Source organism: Leopardus geoffroyi, chromosome A3, assembly GCF_018350155.1.
Source record: "Leopardus geoffroyi isolate Oge1 chromosome A3, O.geoffroyi_Oge1_pat1.0, whole genome shotgun sequence".
NCBI lineage: Eukaryota > Metazoa > Chordata > Mammalia > Carnivora > Felidae > Leopardus > Leopardus geoffroyi.
In genome coordinates this window covers 84,384,545-84,411,522 of record NC_059336.1, presented here as the reverse complement: position 1 = coordinate 84,411,522, position 26,978 = coordinate 84,384,545, and the positions used below count along the sequence as shown (strand labels likewise).

Below are 26,978 nucleotides of genomic sequence, written 5' to 3'. Positions count from 1 at the left end.
CCTACCACAAACCTGGACACATATTATGCACTCTTAATCATTTATGGATTAAATGACAGATTTAAGGCCACCACCATTGACTTTTCTCCCATAAGCAGCAACGAATACTGATGTTACACTCTGTTGTACTTATACAGTCATGGTAGATAACGTGCTTTCATGTATATTGCCTAGTTTGATAGATTATTATGCCTATTTTACAGAAAATAACACTAAACCATTGTTTAAATGATTTGTCTAAAGCCATAAGGATTTTAAATATAGAAGAAAGATAGAGTTCACATTGCCTGGTTCCTACTTCAGTTGTAGCTGGAGCTAGCCTGAACTTCAATTCTAGAATAAGGTCATTAACCTGAATTTTAATTCTAGAATAAGATAATTGTTTTTCCTTTAAACAGGGATTTCAGGCATATAATAAGTCATATTTATGTATTTTAAAGGTAGGGTGGTATTATAAGTATTCTTGAAATTATGTTCAGCTCTGAGTGTGGAGCCCTATCTATGTCTCTGTGTCTCCACTCATCCAACCTGTTATGTGCCTCTTCTGTGCTGGAAGCTGACTCTGTGCATTCCCATGAGAAACCTGTTTAATGGTGGACAGCTGACAGGTATATGCATAAATATAATATAATAGATCTGTCTGTGCAATCTGGGAGATCACGAAGAAGGATGCCTTCATCCTTCTCTGACTAACCAATGGGGAAAAGGCTTCACAGGCAAATGACCATTAGGCCAAATTTTGCAGAATGGAGAAGGAGCATAAAATAGAATCGTAGGCAAGAGTACAACGTAAGCAAGAGGCAGGGCATAAAAGAACATGGCATGTTGATGAACTGTAACTTTAATTCCATCCTTCACTTTGATATTTTCTCTCTTTACTTGTCAATGCTTCCTAAAATTCAAGCAATCAACAAATATTTACTGGGCATTACTTTGTGCCTGATATGGTCATTATTTCCTGTCCTAATTTCTCATTACCTCATACCCGAATACTTGCAACTGCTTTTTTGCAGTAGACCACAGCCTCTGGTCATTCAACACCTATTCAGTGAGTACATGCTGATGTATACTTATCTGAGAGGCACAATAGTGGGTGCTACTCAAGGTATAAAACTGCATAAAGCAAGAATCCTGTCTTCAAGGTGTTTGAATTCTTATAGAGAGACAAAACCGGTATGCAAAGAACTATAAATCATGATATAATGTGAGTGGTACAGAAGAAGTATAAAATGAATTATAGGTACTTGCATGGTGTAGCAGAACTCCATTAGGACATGGTTCATTAGTACATGCGTTTGGGTATACTGTAAATGAGCTCTCGACACAAACAGAAATGATGAGTGAATCAATTAGGGGGGAGACTTTTCTCTCTCTCTCTCTCTCTCTCTCTCTCTCTCTCTCTCGAATTGAAGCCTAGATGGAAGAACTGAGACCCAGGTTTCAAGTTCAGAATCATTTTTAATGGCTTCATAGCTCTCCCCAAGATCTAAGACAATGGGATTGTGGAAGCTGACCCTGAAGAGGGACCTGATGAGGTAGAGTCAAAAACTAGCAAGTCATTATCAAGGGCAGGGTCAAAGTAGTATGTGGAGTTTTCCTATAACGTAACCCATGGAAAGTGGGAGGAAAACTGCAGAACCAGACCACCAGTTAGGACTAGGGAAAGTGAGAGAGTACTGCACTTGAGAGAACCTCGGACGTGTCAGTCAAAGTCATTCTAACACCCCCTCACAGCGCCCTGCACTTGTTCATGGCTTCAGTTACCTTCTGTACATAACCTACCTTGACTTCCTTTCGAGGATATAGCTTTATAGATCTGCCTGTCCAACCCCTCCCCCGAGTATATATTTCAGTATTCCCAAGGCTAGAGCCATCATCCATCCCTCTAAACCTGCTCTCTATGTTCTCTACTTGTTCCGTCGTCCACTGATATCTAGTTGTAGAGTGAGAAACCCAACAGGCATTCTTGTCACTGCTTTCTCCTCTTCCCCTATGGCCAAACTGTCACCAAATTATGTAAATTTACCTCAGAGTCATCTTTGATTCCATCCCCTTTTTCCATCTTGTGGTCACCCCTCTGGTCTGTGAAGACTGAACTAACTGGTCCCCCACAGCCATTCTGACTGTTCTTCCACAGTCTATTTCCTACACTGCTCTCAGAGAGACCTTTGCAATGTCACTCCCCTGGTTCTAACATTTCTGCTGTTTGCCATTACTCTGAGAATAAAACCAAAATTATCAGCATGACCTCAAGAGTCTTGCTTTATCTAACTTAACCTGCCTCACTAATCTCTTCACTCATTTTTCTTCCCCAGCTTCCTGTAATCCAGCCACAATGTATCAAGTACATCATACTCCCTCTTCCTGCAAGGCACTGGCTCATGCTGTCATCTCAGCCTGGTATGGTCACCTCCTCCCTCCTGTGGCCACTTTCCATGTCTTCACCTAGACCCATCTCTGACATTTTAGCTCAAGTCTCCCTTCCCTGGAAATGCTTCCCCAACCTCTGTCTTCACTCCTCATCTTCCATCAAGGGTGGATTCTTTGAATTCATGTTCTCCCAGGACTGTATTTCTTCTTTAGCACACTAATCTCAGTTCATAATTAAACATTTATCAATATGATTATTTAGTTACCATCTGTCTTTCTCTGCAGACTATAATCTCTATGAGAACAAGAGTCACATCTGCTTTTTCTTCCCATTTTATCTCCAGTGGCAATCGCAGTACTTTGGCATGTCGTAGGTGCTCAGTACATAAACATTAAATGAATAATTGAAGTGCAAGTAAATGCAAGCCCAAGAACGAGAATAGAAGTCAGGTCAGGCGGGGTGGAAAACAATTATAGATGTGTCCAGGAAAGGATGTGCGACTACAGGCTTCTTTGAAAAGAGGTACTGGCTTTCTTCTTATACTGTCATCATCTTCTGTGATAAGCATGGTTCCAGAAATGTTATTTTGAAAGTGGACTCCTCACAGCCACATTTTATCAGACGTTGCAATATATGTAATTATGACCCATGGGTATGATTGTGTCCGAGGTTTGCTAAACCCAGGTAATGTGGAATCATAGGTTCTGGTGCTTAACAGGAAGAATAGAAACAGTGGAGGCATAGGCTGCTAGCATTCCACTTAACTATCTCTTCACCTGAACTGGGATATGAAAAGATACTTCATATGAAAAGATAGTAAGCTTTGCAACAGCTTACTATTTTATATAAAAATGATACATGTTGACTGTATATAATTCAAACAATAAAAACAATAATAAACGGGGAAAAAGTCACACATGCTCAGGGATACCACTGGTAATGTTTTGGTTAAACATCCTCCCTTAGGGCACATGTATTTTTTATTACATAAAGGAGATCATATTTTGCATCAAATCCTCATGCTCACACATGGAATTGGTTTTACCAAAAGATATGGTGGAAATGGTTACTGACGTTGTTCTGACATCATACACACAAACATAGTTGAGGTAACATTCTTAGCCAAACAAGGAAGCCACAGATTTTCTGATGATACTGATTCAAACCCTCCAAATAGTGCAACTTCTAAAGAGACCCAAACTCATAAAAATGGAAACCTACTGAATTGGTATAAGAGATCACAGAAAGGTGGGGAGGTCCTGGATGTCACCAGTCACTGGCTTTCTGTTAACTCCTAGACTAGAAAACGAAGACTCACTGAAGAAGAAGAGTGGGTGGTAAGGAAGATACAGACCAGAATAAAGTTCTGTGTGCATATTCAATTTGGACGTTCCTCGGGATCACTGCAAAATTTCAAGGCAAGAAGCTCAAAGGAAAATTAGCAATTCATTAGTGGCCAAGTTTGAAAAGTCACTATAGTCACTGTCTAATGAGGCTTTGCGGTCTAAATCTCCAAGAAAGAAACAAAACATCTCCATTAGCTGGTGACAAACACCCCTGTGCTGTTCTGGAACCTAGGTTTTGTTGATTGCTGACACTTGAGAGAGGATAGTGATTCATATTATGAAAAGAACTAGAGTTTTTTTTAAGAGATGCAACTTGGTGACTAATTTTTGTCTCTCCCTGCCAGTGTAACCGTTTGAATGTTAATTTAATTTTACAGAATATCATTTATGTAAATGTAATTAGAAGGGAAACATGATCTGGAGATGCACAGCACCAAAGAAAATTTATTACTCCAAGGGGTATTGCTCTAATCATTCAACTGCAATATTGAGTTTCCCCAGATTTAATCTAAAAGCAATAAATTACAAAAGGCTAATGCCCTGCCCAACAACAAGCTGTCATGAACCCAAGTTTCAGGGAGGGAAACCAGAAAGAGGGAGAGGGGGGAAAAAGCCTGAACTTTATTTCAGCAACAGGCTATCCTCAGCTTCCTATTTCCTGACATAAAACTCAGTAGAGACAACATAGCTAGGGAAAAATAAAAAGCTTCATTTCCTAAACATGAATAAAATGGTGACTTCCAGACTCCTACTGCTCTTCCCTTTAGAAATCTGACCAGGGCTCTTTACTTGTTACTAAACATTATTGTAAATGTTTGAAACTCAGGGCTCAGTGCTCCCCAACAACACAGAGAGAGAGAGACAGAGAGAAAGAGGAATCCAGCCAAGATAAAACAGCCTGTCTCTTCACCGTATGGCTGGGCTGTTCTTATGCAGAGAAGAGGAAAGGACACAGTCTGATTAATGTCAAGGTCCATATTGCATTCCATTGCGTGCCTGCCGGAAAGCCGGTTCTCACAGGGAAACTTGCCAACACAGGGAAGCCATGCCTGTTAACAGGGAATGCCCTCCAGTCTCCACTTCCTCTCTCCATGCTGAAGGAGAGGTTGTGACTGGAAAAACTTGGGGTTGTAAATGGTCTGTTTGGTGCATAAGCCTCATACCTGAACTTGAACATGGCTGCCTAGTTCTTTAATTACCATGATGGGGAGAAAAATCAACAACCTGGCTCCATAAAATAAACCCTCAATGAGATGTGTGAAAATGCTGCTGCCTGGGTTTAAATTAAGATTAAATCAGGATTTCTGTGGTTAGGACTCAGGCATAGGCATATTTTAAAAGCTGCCCATATCCTAGTGATTTTCATCTGCAGTCCACATTAAGAATGACGGTCCTGGATAAAGGGTAATGACATGCAATGGAATACCCATGTTCAGTAGGTGACCATGCCGTGGAATCATTCTAGTGGATCGGGATTTCTTGGACAGGACAAAGGTGAAGGAGAAAGATATCTATTCATAGTGAATAGAGACAAAATTGCAGCTGGCCAGGTAGGCCATATTGTTTCACTGTGAGTTTAAAACCCAAATGATAAAAAGCCTTATGTTGTTACTAATTTCTTTATTGAACAAACAACATGGTAAATAATACAGCCTTCCTCATCTTTCTCAAGTCAAGGAGTTTGAGCATTATAATCAGAATGTGTTTCTGGGGGTAGTGGGTAAAGCCAACTCCCAAAATAAATTCTGCATTTCTTTCATTATCCAGAAACACCTTGGCTCTGTTTGTTTAGTTTGGGCTTTTTGTTTTTGTTTAGTTTGTTGCTTGATTGGTTGGTCCTGGAATTCTGTGAATTTGGGGACTGTTTAATTCAGAGAAGGGGGTACTAGCCAAAGCAAACGAATATTTTCATTTCAAAGATAGAATTCTGTCAGTACTTTCCAATTTACGTGTGCAATTAGTGGTATATGAAAGTTTTTTTTCATTTTGGTTATTTTGTATTTATTCTGTTGTTTAGTAGAAGAAATTTAAGTGGCATTTTGAACCTGTGCTTTGACGGAAATTATTTTGTGAGTGGAGCAAAGTAAAATTTGACTTGACTTAAACCAATTTCATAAAGCATAGTAGAGGGGTTCTTTAGTGTGGATTGCAAAATTCATGAAAATAGTACATGAATAAAATTTATCTATATATGGCCTAAGTAAATAACAGGAGAAAAAATTAATTAAAAGTGAAACAATTGAGCTTTCAGTATGTTCATTATATTTCTCTACCACCCCCATAGTCCCCACCACAGACCCATAAGCATGCAGTTCATTATTTGAATGGATTTGAGTTTATCTTCCTCTACTCCCAAAATTTAGTAATACACTTTAGTAGTATTCTTTAAAAGATAAAGTATTTGTCAGGAATGTTCTGAAGTATTTAAACAATGGAAAAGGGTAATACCTGTATGACCATTGGGTCCAGCACCTACTTCACAGAAGAATCAGTTCCTGACCTCCATGATGGACACAGATTGTCGGAGAATCAATAACTTTGGGCCACAGGAAAGGGCACGCTTGAGAGAGAGGGAGAAAATGCTCATTTTGACTGTTTCTCAGAACTACGTTTCTGCTGATTCTGTTACCCTTTAATTGTACTTGCTGAATGAAACATGCTGATAGGCCACATAGAATTAAATTACCCAAACCAGTCAGGTAGAAGAGCATTGTTTTTTTGGTTTTTTTTTTTTTTTTGGTTTTTTTTTTTAACCTCCTCTGTGGAAGCTGTGCTTCAAATTTCTTCTCTGCTAGCAGATACCCCTTCTCTGTCTTAAAACCATTCATTATATCTCATTTCTCACTAAACTTTTTCTTCCAAAGGAAACATCTCAAGAGTATTAAGTTAAGTGATTCATTATCACAGCCTCCCTGTCTTATATTACAAATTTAATCAGCTAATTATTTTTTTCACATTGCAGATATTTAATTATTAGCTAGTTCCTCTCGTAGGAGTCAACCAGACTACACAGAGACAGGGTTTAATACAACCCATCTTTTCCTTCTTGTTTCAAAAGGCACTAGATAATATCATTGAAAATTATCAAAAACAAAACAAAATCAACAATAAATGTGGTTTGGGCAGTCATATCATGAGGCAATGGAAAGTTTTCAACAGCCTGTTTGGGTTGCAACAACTCACAGAGAAGAACTTATAGTTATTCATATTTATTTGGTTCATGTCTCAGGCCACAACTAAACTAGTGTTCTCAACGTCACCAACAATGACACCAGCCAATGTCACCAACCACTGACCAACAAATCCATTTCTGTTGAAAAATAATCCGGAAGTCACTTATTCCTATCAGTAGTTGCACATCAGATTCTAAAATGAACTTGCTCAAATATTCCTAATTCTTATAAATTCCTAGGTAATGATGAAGCTGAGATAAAATTAAATGCTGAGGAATTATTTAGAAAATAAAGCAACACAGCCCTTCCAGTCTGGGAAATATGAGCATATTTTTACACCCTCCCCTTTTTATTTTCAGTTATAGTTATTTGTCTAGATCATCTAAACTTTGGTCTTAAATCCTCAATTCATTTAGCCTATTGAGATATAGCTTTTGCTTAATAACATAAATTCTCACTATCAACTTATGAAGAGGAGAACTAAATCGTTGTGGCGTAATAATAAAATGATGAAAAACAAGCAAACAGAAACAATAACAAAAATCACATAAGAGTTCGGTTGGTCCTAGAATCAAATTAGGATAATTGAGAGCTGAAAGAAGAAATATCATGGCCCTACAAGTGGAAGAAAACACCTGAATAATATAAATAGACATGGTGATCTTAGATCATTTTTGGAATAATTAAGGATCAACATGAATACATCCATCCATACTTATAAACATGCAGACAGATTCAATAAGTTGCACAACTTTGCACAGGGAGTAAGAAATGAATCTGGGATTTGAAACCAAATATATGCATCCACCCCAATACCAAAAATAATTGAAGAGTTTGAATGGATAATCACAGAGGGTGGTGTTTGGTCAGATCCTTACATGAAAGGCCAGCTATATAAAGATCTGGGGATAGAACATTTTAAGCAAAGGGAGCTTCAAATGGAAAGACCTGAGGTGAGAAGAGGTTGGAAGTGAAAGTAAAGAGAGAAGCCAGCTGGGCTGGAGCAAGCCCCATTTATCAATGCCATTGTTGTCCACTTGCATTATAGCACCAGAGATTGGTAATGGCCACATCCTCCAGAAAGCACAGGTGACCACTTTTCATTCCAAAGGAAAGGCCTTTTGATTCTTTTGGCATTTCAATCGTTAGTGTGTAAGGTAATTACTAGCTGGCTAACATTTGAGCAGGATTGATAGATTCCATTTAGGTCAATGTGTGGCTTATGCTTTCCCACCCCAGGAAATTTGCCAAGGTCAGTAGGTTATAGGGCAAATAAATGCCACGATATGTCAAAATTTTTTATTCTTCTTGCATTTCTCCTGCCTTCTTGTTTAAGCACTGGAGCCAGCCTGGAAAGCTGATGGTGTAAGCCCTAGCCCAGTGCTGCACATATAAACACCTTTTAATTCTCAATGACTAGGTCAAGGTAATAGAAGGTATTTGAGGCATCAAAAGATTCTTCCAAACACTTTATTTACTACCACAAATGAAAAATAAAATGAACAATAAATTGTGTTTATTTTCAAACTCTATTATCCTTTTTGTTGTTCTTTTATTTACTGAATTATTTTTGACACACGAAAAAGCTGTAACACATTTCACGTATACATCTTGATGAGTTCTAAGGTAAGTATACACCCATGAAACTGTCACCATCTACAATGCCATAAATTTAACCATCAGCTCTAAAAGTTTCCTCCTTTTTACCTTTTGATAAGCATAAGTGAATGTATTGTATTTTAAAAGGTAGAACTAATAAAATAATGTGTATTTGGGGAGATGGGTTAGGTGGGGTTTCTAAGCAGCCAAATAGCCATTTTGGTAGGTTTTTTCCTTTCTATCAAGAATACACATTTTGATGCCCTATAGATATAGCCCTAAATCTCAAAATATGGGGGGAAAAAAGCAAAGTAGAAAATATTTTACCTCATAGTTGATATAGCAGTATGTTCAATTCAGGTCCGTAAGCAAATTTATTCAAAACTATCTACAACCTAAAACCTAAAAATTCTGCCTGGATTCCTAAGCTCATTTTGTCTGAGCTCGAGAAGCCCACGTCTAATAAAAAGTTAAAATACTTCTGAAATTCAAGCATAATTGCTAGAGTTTAATCAGTCTTGGTGATGTAATGAAGATAGCTAGGGGGAATGCACTGGATCCAGATCAAATGGTTATTTACTAAAACTTGCACCAAACACTGCAGTCTACATTTTCCAAGGCCCTTCCTATAGCAGAGCTATTCGTTACAATTTCTTAATTATTCATTCCAGCAAGGTTTATAATTATAAGCCCACCGCTAATGACAAGGCTATATGTGATTGCTTAGTAATCCCATTTTTTATCTGATGTTAATTAATGCCCACTTATAAATTGTGACTTAACCATAAAAATCCACTTGGTCCTTGAGTTTAACCTTTTTTATTCATTGAAAAACTAGAAGAAATCTGCCCTAAGGCACCCTCATAAGTCCACTGTGCTGGTTTTATTAATATTTAAGCATACAACAGAGTTATTTCTTGGTATGAACTCAATGAATTCACTCCATGAGTAGTATTTGGGACATGGCGTCAGCATAGAGTTTGAAGGGGGAGGGGAATAAGTATCATTCTTTTTTCCACTCCAAGAGGCAGCTCTCTGTCAAGATTTCAACATTTTTAAATGTTGACAAGCATGTACACTCTAAGACACATTTTTTGCCTGGCTCATTATGTAAATTATATTCATGTAATGCATCACTTGGGTATTCAGGTGCAAGCCCATGGTGTCTAATACATGTCCTCTTTGTCAGGAGCGACAGCACTGTACATTTTCAGTAAAGATAACCGATCAGGGGAAAGAAAAAATAACTGCTATTTTCAATCAGAACTATAGAAAGTACCCTTAGTCCAGAAAAGATGTGATGCCAGGCTAAGGCTGTAAAATACATCTCTGACCTTATTATCCAGGCTCCTGTGTTAAATATAGTGGCTATAATAGAATTTGTATGCCCTAGTTTCTGACAGGTTGAATGTTGCTTAGTGATCCAGGAGTGGAAAATGGCTGTCTGCATTCAAAGGAGATCATAGATTACAGACATTTCCTGGGAATTGCAACCAGAGGATGCTGTTACAATGGCTCACAAAAAGAGAGACAGCCTCCTAATGCCTATAATTGGAAGGGCACTGTATTTATTATCTATTACTGTGTTATGAATTACTCCAAAACTATTTCTTTAGCTCAAAACTATTTATTTATCTCTGGGTCGGGAACCTGGGATGACTTAGCTGGTTCCTCTGCTTTAGGGTCTCTCACAGGCTTCAGTCAAGGGGTGAGCCTGAAGTCTGGGGTCATCTCAAGGCTCAGCAGGGGAATGACCTTTTCATTTGCATTAGAAACAAGTCATTAGACTTACTTCACCAAGGGAATGGAATATACAAGGTGTGAATATCAGGAGGCAAGGGTCATTGGGAACCATTTTAGAAGTCTTCCTACCAAAAGAACTGGGATCTCTCAGGTACCCAGGCATACTTATCATGGTACCTAGTGAAACTTACAAGCCAACACAATGAAATGGTAACGCCTTGGATCTCTTCCTATGCCATGTTGACTGGCATGAAATTTAATAGTGTTATTCACAAGGAAGTACTTACCATAGTGCAAAAAGGGAACTTATTTTTTTTAATTCCAAATAGAAGCAGAAAATCATTCTTTCTGGAAAAAAAAAATAGGTTTGAATGTCCTTTCCCTTCATGTCTCCAATATATACAAAGCCTCGTCCAAAAGTCCAGAAGAGAACCTTAATCTTGCAATGTAGAAGGCAGGCACAGCAGGGTAGCTGAGGGAACTAGGGAGCTGCAGCAACCTGGAGCCAGCTGCAGCCAGCATTTCACAGAGCATAAGGGTCAGAAGCAAAGCCTTCAGTGAAAATCACTTGACAAACACTATTAGCTGATGACTCTACTCTTACCAAGGACCTGAGCAAGGCTAACACTTAACAATAAAGCCATTGAAGCCAGGAGCAGACTTTGCCCAAGCAAGAGGCATAAATAATGTGCATCAGGAGCAAGCAAAGGAGAACATAGAGTAGTTCAGGAACATTCCCTTGGCTACACTGGCTAAAGATTATCACTAATCATAAATGGTGAGGAACTAAGGATTGCCACTTATGTCCACTGTGTATTGTATTTTTGTAAAGAGATGGGTAGGATTTTCCTATGAGTGACCTCAGATCTCTCTCTGGCTTGTCTGACAGTGACCCAGCTGTGACTGACGGCTTCCTTCTTTGAGGGAAGGTATGAGGCTGCAACTTTCCCTGGGTACACGAGGGACTACATCCAAATCACTTCCCAAGCAACCAAAATCTCTAAGATATCTCAGATACTGAGCATCTGTGTTTCCTCAGAATAGCCTTCTTTTGGTTCTAAGCTAAGGTTATTAGAACAAAGCAAGCCCAATATACTTATCCCCATATAAGTCTGCTCTCACAATTGCCTTGTAAAAAGGGGGATACGAGCAGCAATTGATGTTCCTTCAAGGGAAGAGTAACCTCACAATATATCCAGTGGCCTACCTGCCTAAGCACACTGTCTGCAGGATGAACAGGGAACTGAAGACCCCATGTCTTCTGACTGTCCTGCCCCTGAGTTCACCTGCACCAGGTGATGTTGCTGGCACCCACCCTGAGAAGTTTGCCCTAAATAAGTAGATGTATATCAAAACTTACAGAAAATACCATATTATTTTCATTGTAGAGTCAGTCTTATTTTGTTATTGTTGTCTTCATTTTATACAGCCCAAATTTAAAGAACCACTAAGCATCATAATAGAGAAATATGTGGAAACTTACTGTAAGAATGAATGTTCCAGTGCCCAGAATGGACAACATCTGGTAAGTCACACATTTCATAAAACGCCTTCTTAATCAGATTTATTTCAGCCTGGGTGTCTTGTGTATAATAACACTCAAATTTCATCATCAGTAATTTATTGATTTAGTTCTTTTTTGAGTCATTAAAGCTTGAAGGTTGTCTTAGCCTGGATTCCACATGAAGCAAAATCTAAGAAAATGGCTATGTGTGAGTAGTTTATTTGGGAACATGTTCCCAGGGACCCAGAGTGAAAAATGGGAAGGAGAGAAAGCCCCACACAAGGACATCACTGTAGGTGACTGGTTATTCAGTCTTGTGGGAACATGTTCTAGAGTAGGAAAGGGGCAAAGGAAGAAGCATTTACCCATGGACTTTCAATTTGCATTGGTGAACATTTCTTCCAACCTAGAAGTCATTCTTCCTACTTCTAGTTTTCACATTTTTCTGGTACCAGTTGAGTTCTTAAAACACCCAATGTAGTGTTGCTAAAAAAGAAGCTTCATGTCTGCCAGAGGCAAGAGATATATAGCACTGGCCTGAAGCATGGCTGTATTTACTGGAAACTGGCTGAAGCCTACACAGAACTATTTTTTGCAACAGCAGCTGACATAGGATGTTGGTATGGCTTTGAAGATCAGAAATGGTGGTTAAGAGTTCTCTAATAAAAAGGCTTTCAAACAAAAGCCCTTTGTGGAGAAGCCATGAACCCTCAAAGGGTTAACAACTCAAGTGCTTAGTGCTTAGTCCTTAGCGGAACTAAGAGGTAGCACTGAAGCTATGAGACACAAGAAATCACCTTCTGAAGGACGAGTTTGGCTTGTTGGTTTCACTGTGTGCCTTGATAAGTGTGTCATTGTAGCATAAGGATATTCTGGGTACCCTGAGGTACCTTCTGTGTTCCTTTGGTAGGATGCCTTTTAAAATGGCTCCCCTAAACTCCCACCTCCTGGAATTCACGCCCTTGTGTAATCTCTCCTTGTTTGTGGGCTGGACCCAGTGACCTGCTTCTAATGTGAAAGATAAATCCTAGAATACTGAGGGCCAAAGTGATTTCATTTATAATTGTTTTTTTTTTTTTTTAGATTTGAGGGTTAGAAGGGGCCCAACAAGAATATAATCTCCAAGAGGGCACAGTTGGCCCTAGGTCAGTGTTTGGCACATAATAGATGCTCAATCAGCACTTGGTGAATGAATATAATTGGGGGGGGGAGGGAGTGAATAAGTGATGATTAGTATTTACATCAAGGAGAGATCAAACCTAATTAGTTTTGAGTAATCAGGTAGCATGAGTAATCAAGATTTCTTCCAACGACCAGAGTGAGAAGTTAAAACTGCCCACATGGCACTGGAAAGATCATGGGACAAGTATTCAGAAACCTACTAGCTGTTTTGCTAAACTACTTTGAGCATTATTCTTTTTCTGCCAGAGGAGATGCTAATAATCATGATCTTACAAAGTCGCTTGAAGAAACAATATGTTTCTACATAAAAGTGCTTTACAAATCCACAAAGCACTGAACAACATTTGCTACTATTTGTCCCGCCTGCTCCAGCCCTCACCTATGACCTGCCATCCCTCTCCTTTGAGTTACAGCCATAGGGGAAATACCAGAGTCCCAGGGATCCGTTCTGTTTTTAACTCACTTTCCAAATGAAATCGTTTGGTTTTGCTCCTAAACCAAGGTGAAAACAAGGTAGAAATGGAGAAAAGAACAAGGAGGAAGAAACTTGGATGGAGCAAATGTAATAACTTGCCGTGAAGACTTAGGAAGATTTAAATTGTTGCCAAGAACAAGAATGTGATATTTTTTCATGTGGGGCATATTTACTGATTAATTTCTTCTTTTGGTGTGGTTTGATGGAGCCTGAGAGGGAATATGAGAACCCTTCACCCAAGCTCTAGAATGTCTGATGTTGCTTAGGACTTCACATTCCTCTGTGATTCCCACTGACTCAGCTCCAGGTTTGGATGTTTTTCCCCTAGTTTTCACCAAAATCATACCTGTAAGAAGGAAAACAGGCCTGGAAAATGGAAGTGGTTGAAGAGCTGTCAGCTCAGTGTCTTGGAGGGAGTCCCTGAACAGCAGTAGGATGAAGGCAGCTCAGTTTGGAGAAGTGGGAAGAGAGTTGGGAACGGGAGATAAGGGAGGAATGGGGAAAGGCCAGCAAGCTATGAGTCCATGTCCTTCATAGATGCTCAGCTCTGTAAAGATCAGATGGCATCTGCTGTTCAATTACTGAAATATAGCTGTACCACCTGGGAAGTATGTGCTACCATCTGAAGGTCTACCTCCTGCCCTGGACACTGTGGGTCCTCCCCTAGAAGTCTACACCACTAGACAACCCACAATCCAGCAGTCAGAAGGATAATGCCTGGCTCGGTATGGCACCTCCTGGGCTTTGCTCTAGTGAGATGCCCTGCTTTTGAATTTATATCAGTTGCCCAGACTGCACTGCATCTGTGTTACAGCTGCATAATATTGTTCCTATCTTAATGCTATTCGATGCTTTCTCCCTCCACTAGCTCCCACCCTCTGATCATAAGTGCATACATAGATGCATGTGCACACACACACACACACACAGCACATGAATGCGTGTACACACAGAAGCCCACAGACACACACAGACACAGGTGTGTACATTCACACACAAACACCTGTGGATACATGCACACATGCACGGATGCACACACCTGCAATACGCACATGCATAGACACACACATGCACACATATTTACAGTCACTTTGCCCCAGCTTCACCACCTTCCCTCCACTTTCATTCTGTTCGCGTCCAGCCCTCCCGCTGGGGCTCAGCTCCTGGGCCTCGCCTTGCAGAAACTGCAGAGGATAACTTCCTCCATGGGTGTGTTTCCCATGTATGCCCGATGTCAAGTTACTCCACTCCTCCTGGAAACACTTAACATTTACAAATTGTTTATTTTATGCCAAAATATTTGTAAACCTCACTTTTCTCACATGCAAAATGATATTAATCATATCTAGTTCACACATTTGTTACGAAGAGTACATAAGGCAGCGCATGTAAAGGATTAGCACAGCGCCTGGCTATACCAATTACAATAATTGGTAGCTGTTGCTATCATGGTATGTCTCATTAAGATTTTTATCATTGGGCTTGTTGTTTATCATTAGATTTTCTGAGTTTTGAATTCCCATATCCTTCTAGTTAACTTATCACAGTTTCAAAATGATGTCTATAGTAAAGGACAAAGAATATAAGAAAATGGTTCTTCTTTTGTTTCTTCTTCTTAGCTTAATTTAAAAAGAAAAGGAGATGGGGCGCCTGGGTGGCTCAGTCAGTTGAGCGTCCGACTTCGGCTCAGGTCACGATCTCACGGTCCGTGAGTTCGAGCCCCGCGTCAGGCTCTGGGCTGATGGCTCAGAGCCTGGAGCCTGCTTCTGATTCTGTGTCTCCCTCTCTCTCTGCCCCTCCCCCGTTCATGCTCTGTCTCTCTCTGTCCCAAAAATAAATAAACATTAAAAAAAAAAAGAAAAAGAAAAGGAGAGAGGCAAGTATGCTTAGAAGTTTGGGGTTAAATTTAAATTAACTTTGCAGCTAATATTGATAGAAAACCAAAATAAGCTAAGAGTCTTTGAAGTTTATTCCTTCACAATGTCAAATTTCAGTTAAATCTCAACTAACAATTAAAATAACTTCAAGAGTTTCAGTTAAGGAGGAGGAAGATTCACGGTACAGCCTTCTTTCTGGAAGGTCACTACAGATTTTCCTTACACCCCTTTGTGCAACACAAGGGGCATATAATACACCTATTATACTTCCAGGGATGACATTAGGAAAGTCTAAACTACATCCAAAGTGTACTTTACTCCTAATAATTAGAACTAGATGAACAGCTAGAAAAAAAAATGAACTTGCACAAACTAAATCGGCTCAGCTCTAACTGATCTAATGCAGTTTTCCAAAGAATAATTGATATTATATAATCATAACTGCCAGTTTATGTCACAAAAGTGACATTTGACACTTTCCTGCTAACCAGCCTAACATCATCAATTAAAACATTGCTTGTGTAATGACATTTCACCAGTCAGCTTAACATCATAAATTATGACATCACCTCTTTTATGAAAGCAGAAGACTGAAGAAAGGCGAATGGGAAGACAGTCTACTGAAGACTAGCATTCCTCTTTGATCTGTGCTGTTAGAATATTTTATGATCAAGTCATGTTTCCAGGGTGATTATTAGTTAGTAAATAAATTAATATATAAATAATTAAATAAACATTATAAAATCGTAGCAGAAGCCATAAGAACAAATTGTATATTTTCTAGTTCCCCTTAGTCATGATTCAACATCCCTGGATGGTGATAACAGGATTGTATTTCACAACTGAACTAAAAAATGGCTATTCTTGGAAGTCCCCGGAAAATGGGAAACAGGAAAGAAAACCTTTGGGTTTGGGCTTAAATTTGGAATAGTATATTTGTGTCTCAGCAAACGCATTAAAAAACAATTTAAATGTCAGGAAGGTTGCATATTACCCGTAGGATTTCCAAAGGCTAACTACTTGTTTTTCACTTGAGACTCATAAGTACGTGCTATAGAAAATGTGACAGGAAGTAGATCTTGTAAGATGGAAGGCCCTGATCCCATAGAAAGAACATTCATTTTTGTCCATTTAACATGCTGTATTTTAAGGCAAAAAAAGAGTTTTTTCCCAAACTGTTTATTGAGCACCTGCTAGGCCAATTGCTACAGGAGTAAGGAAACTGAGTCCAAGAGGAAGGGGAAAAATTGGTCTTTCCTTCAGTTCTGTGATGTTGCCATGATTAAGCATGAAAATGCCAGGCATGGTACCTCATATGTAATAGCTTGCAACTAAACAAGTATGTGGCGGGTGCCTGGGTGGCTCAGTTAAGCATCTGACTTAGGCTCAGGTCATGATCTCTCAGTTCCTGGGTTCAAGCCCCGCATTGGGCTCTGTGCTGACAGCTCAGAGCCTGGAGCCTGCTTCAGATTGTGTCTCCCTCTCTCTCTCTGCCCCTTCCCCACTCTCACTCTCTCTTTCTCTCTGTCTCTGTCTCTGTCTCTGTCTCTCTCTCTCTCTCTCTCTCTTACACCCACACACCCACACACACACACATAAAATGAATAAACATTAAAAAAATTTTTAAATAAATAAACAAGTGTGTGTTGCCTTCCCCTTTGTTTTACAATTTGGTAGTAGAAGGATAAAGGTGTCAGTGTCTTAATCCACCATTTTCAAGAAAGTAATCAAACTCCTTCAAAGTCATTTATATAATTAGGTATATGAATATCATAAGAATTTCTGAAGAGATATTTTTCTTTTTATACCATGCAGCTGAGCAGGGAAAACTGGAAGGAATAAGGTAGACATTCTTGACTTCTAGTGGCATTTGGCTTGGGACATACTAGTCATGTATCTTCTTTCAGGCTAACCTATATGTAAAATAAAAAGTAACTGCTACCAAAAAGAAGTGCCACCAAATAGGTCATTTTACAATTCTCACAGTTCTTCTTGGTAGTTGGGTTTTCAGTTCTTAAGCTCAGTCTTTGAATTCACTGGATTTGGAGTGAATTTGGAGTTTGCTACATCAGCCAATGGTAAAACAAAACAAGTAAACAAAAATAAAGAAGTTGCATGTATTTGAATATTTAAATTATCTTGATTGCACATAATTAACAAATTCTGCTTTATCTTGAATTTTTCTAACTGTGACGGGCAAGTTCAGGCCTTGACTGGCCCTGGGCAAAGTCCCACGTTAAGCCACACAGCGTGACTACTTGCATTGTTTGATGGTTGAATGCCAAAAACTACCGAAAGTTCAGGTTTATCTTGGGGTGGTTTTTGATGGATGCTTCATCCTGACAAGGAAGGGAAGTTTTTAGTAGTTTTCTCAGGGATTAAGAAGATATAGTACATGACTTTGTGTCCTAAAAGATCTTCCTTTTATTCATTCGTTCTAAAATTTAGTCACATCATGAGATTTCTATTTGTTGATTTTTGAAGAAAAGTTAACCTTGAGAAAATCTTTGGGCTGAATATGATAAGAATTAAGTCTGATATTTGTGATAAAGAGAAAAGTTACTGTTACCACTAATGATTGATTGCCATTTATAATAAAATACACTAACTCCTCATATATACACAAATATTTTGGATGGGGGGGTCAGCATTATTGTCTTTGTAGAATTCAGAATTTATAGAATGCTTTGGCATTGATGTTTGAGAATTGCTTACCCAGTTTTGATAATGAATTAATTCAATAGCAGACTTCAAAGTATGGTACAAATTCCAGATTTCCAAGTAATTTTATGTAAGCTGAGGCATGTTTGGCTACATTGGAACATGGATAAGTCTTTGAATTTTTTTGAAAGACTAGAGTTTTGGAGAAGGAAAGAAGTGCCCCAAGAAGTGAGAGGAGTTAGAAAGGCTCCAAGCGCGCCTGCTTTCTTCTTCGATGAGCAAAACATGAATGAGGTATCCAAACACTGGCACAAGGATATGTTCATTGCCATGAAAAGAGTTTTTAAATAACCGAATATGATTTCAAGCAAATGCTTGTAAACTCTCAGAGCATATCTTAGTCATCTCTATAAGGGGGCAGGGGTTGCCTTCATGTCATTTCTTGACTTTTTTCCCCCCAAAAGTTTTTGCTATGAATATTTATGCCTCAACTTCATTTACTGACTGAATTTCCACTCTGTTGGAATTATGCATCCCCATAGTGCACCCAAGAAAGGTGAGCAGTTAGAGGTGAGGAAAGAGATTTCCTGACCTTTCAGAAATAGCAAGCTACACTGGATTAAATACAGCCTGAGTGGGGTTACTTGTGGATTGGTGGAGTGTAATTACCTCAAAATTATCTCAGTGAAACAATTAGTGTGCAATAGATTCAGTGCCAGATCTGTCATTGTTCTGAACTTCTGTTAAAGCATCTCACTTCGTCCCCAAATTGGGCAATTTGTAATTCTTACAGTAGGTGCTAGTGAGGGCCTCCACATAGTCCTCCTCCTGAGTGCAGACTTATTTACAGCTGTGCTTGTCAAGTGAGTTGCAAATGGGAAGGTGCTAGACTTGCTGTGATGGAAGCGTTTCCTTGGTGATAGAGCATTCACTAGACAAGCTTCCTGAGCCATCAGCTAGGTAGACAACAGCCCGCTCTCATTACAGCCCTCAAGTGTCCAGGCTGAAGGCGCTGGACTTGTGGCTCTCAGTCCCACAGCTCGTTCTTTTTACAACTGAACTTTAGGCAAAAGGAACTCAAGTTTGAACACAGTGCAAAAATGTACATTTTTGGAAGTCATTTCAGTTTCCTCTTGGCACTTTTATGATACTTCCTCGAGTGGAAAGGGCGGGTTTATTTCATCTTAGTTATGTTCCTGTTGAAATTTAGGAGGTATTTCTTAGGCTAAGCTACCATCTGAACCACAAGGATGCATTAGTCACAGGTGGGGTGGCTGTTGTAGCTATTGTTTATTTTTATTTTTTTAATGTTTATTCATTTTTGAGAGAGTGAGGGAGGGGAAGAGAGAGAGAGGGAGAGAGAGAGAGAGAGAGAGAGAGAGAGAGAGAGAGAGGGTCTGAAGTGGTGCACTGACAGCAGAGAGCCCAACGTGGGGCTCCATCACAGCCTGAGCTGAAGTCTGGTGCTTAACCAACTGAGACCCCAGACACCCCTGTTGTGGCTATTTGCAGGAAACATTCAATTTCTCCTTTAAAGAAGCTTCTAAGCAGCTATTTCTTTAACTAGTTAATAAGTTAAAAATATATGAGAAATCACAGTGTAATGGGATTATTTTTTCAGAGTTATTTTTTCTAAATCGATTATTTACTAGATAGCCCAAAGGTGGTGTTTGGGTAGTTAGGGTAAAGTGAAGGTATCAAATGAAGTTATATTTATACTTTATAAGAGCAACGATTTCTTTTACTCTGTGGAAGGAAATAGACAAGTAGTAAATAGAGACGTTCTGATAAACAGGAGCTGCTTATTCTGCAACTTGAATGGAAATCAAGTAATCCCAAAAAACGAGGACCCAAAAAGGTGTGCGAAAGATTGTCAATGTTTAGAGTTCTTGAATAAAAAGGAACATAACATCATAAAATACATTTTTATTTGTTTTTACTATCTGTAACAATACAGTGAAGAAAACAACCTGGATATGCTACAAAGTAAACAAGCCTAGGGAAGAAAAATGGCTTAAATGAGCATTCTTTTACTGAGAAAGCCATTTATTGATATTTATTAAGTACCAAGTACTGTATTAAGATTTCACATATCTTCACTAAGTCATTTATTTTACACAACCATCTTTTCAAGTAATACCATCCTAACTCTGGATGTCTCAGCCTCAGAAAAATGAAGAAAGTGGGAAATGCTGCACAGCCAAGCAGTAATAGGGCTAAAGTATGAACTTAACTCCAATTCCAAAGTTACAACTTCTTTTTACCATTTAATGCAGTGAGCAGCTTTCTAATACTGAGGAATATTGACAGAGAGAGACGGTTCTGTTAACATTCATTATGGGGGTGCTGTGGATTTGAGCCTATACCAAATAAGAAGTGGAATAAATTGATACAATTTAAGGGTTACTCATGAGAAGGGGGATGATCATATGCTTTAGTGGGGGGGAATGGTCACATTTATATGCTCAATTAATCTTAATGTTTAATTTATTAATTATGAGGACTATCTGGACAGGATTCAAGCATTAGTTTGTTTTGTTTTCTTGTTGTTTTTTTCATCAGCTTGGCCTGCTTTGGAAGGCCTTTTTTTTTTTTTTTTTTTTTTTTTTTTAGTGTTTACTTGTTTATTTTGAGAGAGAGAGAAAGAGAGAGAGAGAGCAGGGGAGGGGCAGAGAGAAAGAGAGAGAGAATCCCAAGCAGGCTCTGTGCTGTCAGCAGTCAGCACAAACCCCACACGGGGCTTGATCTCATGAACCATAAGATCATGACCTGAGCCGAAATCGAGTTGGGTGCTTAACTGACTGAACCACCCAGGCACCCCTCAAGCATTAGTCTTATGCAAGACTTTTCAATTTCTCTGCTTTCACACAAGACTGCCTTAAGTGGAGGGTGCAGCTTTATCTTATTTTTTGTTGCAGAAGAAACTGAAACAGGATTTCTCAGACTAAACTACTGTCCAGTGAAACTCAAAGATCCGTGGCATACTGATGTGCAATTGCAATCTCTATACGTTTTTCTCTTGTTGTTAAATAAGACTTTGTTTTGTGTTTAAAAGTTACGAATTTTGTCACAAATTTCCCTGGTGTGAGTGTGTGTGTGGCATGTCATTGGTATGGTAGGAAGTATGTTGAACTTGAAGCGGAAAGTGTCTGTTGGCTTTGGTTCATAGCCGTTCAGGGTGCTGTTTCAGTTGGGTTAGTCCCTTGGTGAATTCAGGCCTCCCTTCCCTCATCTGTCAGGAGCATGATCTAGGAAACTTCATTCAGCCTTCAGCTCTATCTACACTAGAAAGTTGTACTTCTGGAAAATTTATTTGTGTGACTATATAGTTTAAAATATTTTCTTAAAGTATAACTGAAAGCCTAACCACATAAGGTTAGACTCTTTTTTTATTATGCAGAGCCCATGGCTATTACTTTTTATTCCTTAATGAGCTTTAATGGGATGTAGTACTTAAATTCTTCCCCAGTTATTCAAATGTGTTTTTCAGAATGATTCTTATTTAGACAAACTGAATTAGGAATATCTGCTCAGCACTATTTTCTTCTGTAACAAGCATTTAAAAAAAATAATCATACATCCAAGGCTTTTGTAAGGTTGGCAGGTTCATGATACTGGTAGTATTATGTTCCACCTACATGAGGATCTAGAACACATATTCCCAATATAAGATGTTGAAACTTCTTCCACAATTTTGAACTTCTAAATTACTTCAGATTTAGGGAGGCTGGGTGGCTCAGTTGGTTAAGCATCCAACTCTTGATTTCAGCTCAGGTTGTGATCTCAGAGTTTGAGAGTTTGAGTGCCACATCAGGCTCTATGCTGACAGTGCAGAGCCTGCTTAGGATTCTCTCTCTCTTCCTCTCTCTGTCCCTCCCCTGCTCACTCTCTTTCTCTCAAAATAAAATAAACTTTCGAAAAAAAATTTTTTTTAAATAAATGACTTCAGATTTCACTTTGTTTACACTCAGTTTCTGGTGATCTCACTCAGTTTTTTTTATTTATTTTTTATTTTTTTAATGCTTATTTATTTTGAGAGAGAGAGAAAGAGACAGAGCACGAGGTGGGGAGGAGGGACAAAGAGAGAGGGAGACACAGAATCCCAAGCAGGCTCCAGGCGCCAAGCTGTCAGCACAGAGTTGGATGCAGGGCTTGAACTCACAAACCACGAGATCATGACCTGAGCTGAAGTTGGACGCTCAACCGTCCTGTGACCTGTGACTCAACTGAGGGAGAATAAAAGCTCCAAACCAGGGGGGTGCATGTGCAGATAAATGGAACTACATCTCTATGTCTCCTGGCCCGTAGTAATAGTAAGACGCCATCAATTAGATGCTGCATCCCAATTTCAGAGACATTAAAATGTTTAAAAACATCCTAGAACCAAAAATGGACGTATTCTCCAACACTACCCACAAGATCCAAGCCACCATCATCTTTTAGCTGCCTGTTTGTTGCACCCTAATTAGTTTGCCTATTTCTCTACTTGCTCCTCTATAATCTTTTCTCCACATAGCAGGCTGACTCTTTCACATTGTGAATTCAATTTCCTTGAGCACACTAAGCGTAATTGTAATTCAGGGCCTTTGCACTTGTTGGTTCCTCTTCCTGAAATGCTCTTGTCCCAGATATCCACATGTCTCACCTCCTCATCTCTTTTAAGCCACTGCTCAGATGTTGCCTTCTCAGAAAGGACTTTCCTGACCATCTGCTTAAAAATTTCTCTGCCCCCATACTCTGTTTCCTTGCTGAAGTTTTCCCCATAACACTTATTAATAGATATTAAAGTAAATGTTTTTATACACATATACAAATATAAGTATTTATATGGTTATATAATATATATTGTGTTATGTTGCACTGTTTTCTACTCCATAAATATCTAGATATCTAGTAGATAGATAGATAGATAGATAGATGATAGATAAATACTTAGACAGATAAACATTGATTTCTGTATTGTCTCCTCCCGCTATAGAGGAAGCTCCAAGAGGACAGGAATGCTGTTTTGTTCCCCAGGCCCAAAACAATGACTTGCACATAAATGGTACATAGTAAACATCTGTGGGATGTAAACATGTGATAAAAATGGGTTAAATGTAGTGAAATAAATAACAAAATTGCCATAGAACGTGAAGAGTAGGGTAAAAAACCCTGGGTATCTTTCGCTGGATATAAATTCTGTTCAAACTGTGACCATGCTATAAACCCAAGGTTTGAGGAATAAATAAGATAACCATTAAAACAAACCCATCAGCACCCACTCTTCCCTGCTACTGATTGTTATTAAGACTCCCAGGGGAAGAACACAGGGGATAAACAGAAATTAACACCACTATTTCTGGATGCACTGAACTTCCATGGTATTCAGAATGAACACTGATGAGATGCTAGCATTCAGAGACCTCCCAGCAAATGGAATCCTATCAGCCCTCCAGAATATGCCAAATGTCATCTCTTCCTTGGTCTTTCATGCTCACATTCTTCCTTTTTATTTGTCTTATTCCAATGGTTTACAAAATAATGCCCACTTGATTTTACTATTTCTGTACATAAATCTTTCCTCCATCAGCGCTGTAAATTTCTGATAAGGAGGAACCTCATCTGCCATCTATACAGTATCTTTTTACAGTCCCCAGCATAGGGATTTATCTTTTTGGAAATGGATCAAGTTTCAGAGAAAAGTGGAGCATGTTAACATTTGATACAGGTGTCAGGGTGAGCCTTAGATAGGGTGTTTGGAAAATTTACTTGCCAAGAATTGCATTGGATTGGAGGTCACAGGCACTACGGATAAAGTAGTGAATATCAATCAAATTGCTTGGTGGAGAATTTAGCCTGTCCACATTTGTCTCTCATTTTAGGGTATTGAGCAAGAGTGAACTAAGTAACCTTCGTGTACTTACACTCAGAGATACTTTAGTAGTTGGTAGTTATGGAATGAAGCTGGCAAGTATACAGTGAAATGCTACGTTTTGTTTTTGTTTTGTTTGCAGCTGATTGTCCATCATAGGTAGAGTCAGCTTCATCTCGACAACAATATCCACCTTAATTCTAGCCCTAGTGAACTGCTCTTTAGCCTGCAGACTATCCACTTAGAGAAATTTCCTAAAATCCTTCCTGGAAGAAGCATCTTTTGGCAGCAGCTTGTCTTGAAGGCAATTTGAGTCATTATCATGATGAATCTTAAGTGACTTCTGCTATTTAATTTTTCACCTTTTGGTTCTTTCTTTTTAATCTTGCTATTCTGCATTTTATTCAGAATAAAAATCAAATAAAAATAAAATTGAAATTTTAGAAATCATAAACAAAAATGAAACAAAGGAGTTTTGAGAATCTTTTTTGGCTGGAACCTTACTACACAATTTCATCTTTTATTATGCAACCATATATTTACCTGATGTTCAGTGGTTGTACTGAATAGAGATCATCAATTTAAATAATTCATATACTTATAAAAGGATTGGATGATTTGTGATATGAAAAGACAACGTTGTTTCAGTGGTTCAGCTGCACTGTGACTGAATGCAGAATTAAAGTGATCTTTGGAAAGGTAGAGTGGCCCGTATAGGTATTGTTTGATTCCACTTAAAAACTTTAATTTTTTAAACGTTTATTCATTTGGGGGGGAGGGGGAAGGGGAAGAGAGAGAGGGAGACACAGAATCCGAAGCAGACTCCAGGCTCTGAGCTGTCAGCACGCGGCCCTACATAGGGCCGGCACTCATCAACAGCAAGAACATGACCTGAGGCGAAGTCGGCCACTTAACCAACTGAGCCACCCAGGCGCCCCATCCATTTAAAAACTTTAGAACTCAGTGTATCATCCTTTGCAAGGTGGGCAGTATCACTGCTGCACAACACACACATTTATTGTGTGTGAATGGAATTCCTGCAACAGTTGCCTCCTGACATTTACAGAGTACAATTTTGGCTGGTGCCTCCTGAAGACCTGCAGCCCTGAGGAGTCAAGGTTTGAAGAGTCAAGCTGAAATCATTGGAGGGGGAAATCTTCAGGCCTCCTGCTTAATTCCATGGATAGTTCTCACTGATGCTACCCTGAAATCAATGATTTTTGCTTGCAATTTTAAAATAAAAAGAGAAACACAAATAATAAAATCATCAGATTCAAGATTGAATGGACGTGATAAAAACTCTTCAATGAAAACTTAAAAAAAATTTAAGTAAATAATGAAAAACTAAGTGGCATTAAATAAAAAGTAAAAGCAAAAGTCCACTTAATGAAATGATAAAGTGAATAGTGATTAGTGAAAATAAGATCAACTAACAAGAAGGAAAAGTGTAAAATGATGACTGACTGAATGAATGAATATATAAATAAAATAGAACTCAGGGCCAACTCATGGTTCCAGGAAACTCCCTAGATATGGGATTCAAGGCCTGAAGAAATAGCCCCTGTCCAGAAAGCCCTTGCAAGTCTGGTTTCCTTTTCCTGTGCCATCCATCCTTTCTCCTCCTCAGCAGATCAAGAGGTCAGGATGGTTGAAGAAGCAGTGAGCACATCCACAAAATCTATTTTATATGTACATAAATTCTTTAGATGACCATGAAATTCAAAAGCTAGAATTGAAAAAGAAAAAATATCTGATAAAGCTATCTTTATAGGAACACATGCTCATATATCAAACTTCTCAATAAACTAAAAATAGAAGGGAACTTCCTCAACCTGATAAAGGGAATCTATCAAAAATCTGTAACAAACAACATATTGAATGCTGAAACACGAGGGGATTTTCCCCTTAAGGTCAGGGATAAGACAGGAATGTCTAATCTCACCACTAATACTTAATATAGTATTAGAGGTTCTAGCCAATTGGATAAAGGCAAGAAAAAGAAACAAAGGGACCCATATTGTAAAGGAAGAAATAAAATTCTCTTTAGCAGCTGACATAATAATCTATGTATAAAATCCTACGAAATCTCCCAAAAAGCTTCTAGAATTAATAAATAAGTTTAGCAAGTTTGCAGTTTACAAAACAAAAATCAATTACATTTCTACTGACTAATCATTAACAGTCATAAACTAAATTTTAAAAATCAGTATTATTATATTAGCTTTGAAGTAGGAAATATCTAGGGATAAATCTGACAAAAGATGTGCAAAACCTATACACTAAAATTTACAAGACATTGCTGAGAGAAATTAAAGAAGACTCAAGTAAATGGAGAGATATACCATGTTCATGTATTGAAAGACTCTATACCCTCAAGATGTCAATTCTCCCCAAAACTTATCTGTAGATTCAATACAATACAAATCAAACCCTAGCAAGATTTTGTAGAAATTGGCCAACTTATTCTCAAATTTATAAAGAAATTCAAAGAACCTAAATAGCCCAGATAACTTTGAAAAAGTAAACAAAGCTCAAGGACTTATAATTACCTAGCTTCAAAATTTATTCAAAAGCTATAGTGATTGTGGCATTGACATCAATACAGACAAATGGATCATTGGAACAGAACTGAGAGACCAGAAAATAGATCCATATATATGGTCCATTTATTTTTAACAAAGTATAAAGACAGTTTATCTATCTATCTATCTATCTATCTATATCCTTTTAAAGTTTATTTATTTTGAGAGAAAGAGAGAGTGTGGGCAGGGGAGGCGCAGGGAGAGAGGAAGACAGAGAAACCCAAGCAGGCTCCATGCTCAGTGTGGAGTCCAAGGTGGGGCTCAATCTCACCACCATGAGATCATGACCTGAGTCTAAATCAAGAATCAGTCACATAACCAACTGAGCCACCCAGGTGTCCCAGCACAAAGGCAATTTAATAGAGAAAGGATAATCTTTTCAACAAATGGTGTCAGACTAATTGGATGTCCATTTGAAAATAAAAACAAAAACCTAGATCAATATCATTCATGTATACAAATATCAACTCAAAGTCAATCATAGGCCTAAATGTATGACTTAAAACTTCTGGGGAAAAAAATAGGAGAAAATATTTGTGAACTTGTGTGAGCCCATCTGTGTTAGATTTCTTAGATATAACACCAAAACATAATCCACTAAGTGAAAATTG

The 26,978-nt window shown here is 38.6% G+C and overlaps 1 long non-coding RNA gene across 1 annotated transcript in view; it reads left to right on the top strand.

The window, feature by feature from the left end:
• Window positions 1-26,978, top strand: part of LOC123580876 — a 599,338-nt gene that overhangs the window by 374,613 nt on the left and 197,747 nt on the right. Inside the window, exon 5 of the long non-coding RNA XR_006703511.1 lies at window positions 11,662-11,757. This is a non-coding gene — a long non-coding RNA (uncharacterized LOC123580876). The remainder of the gene's footprint in view (window positions 1-11,661; window positions 11,758-26,978) is intronic.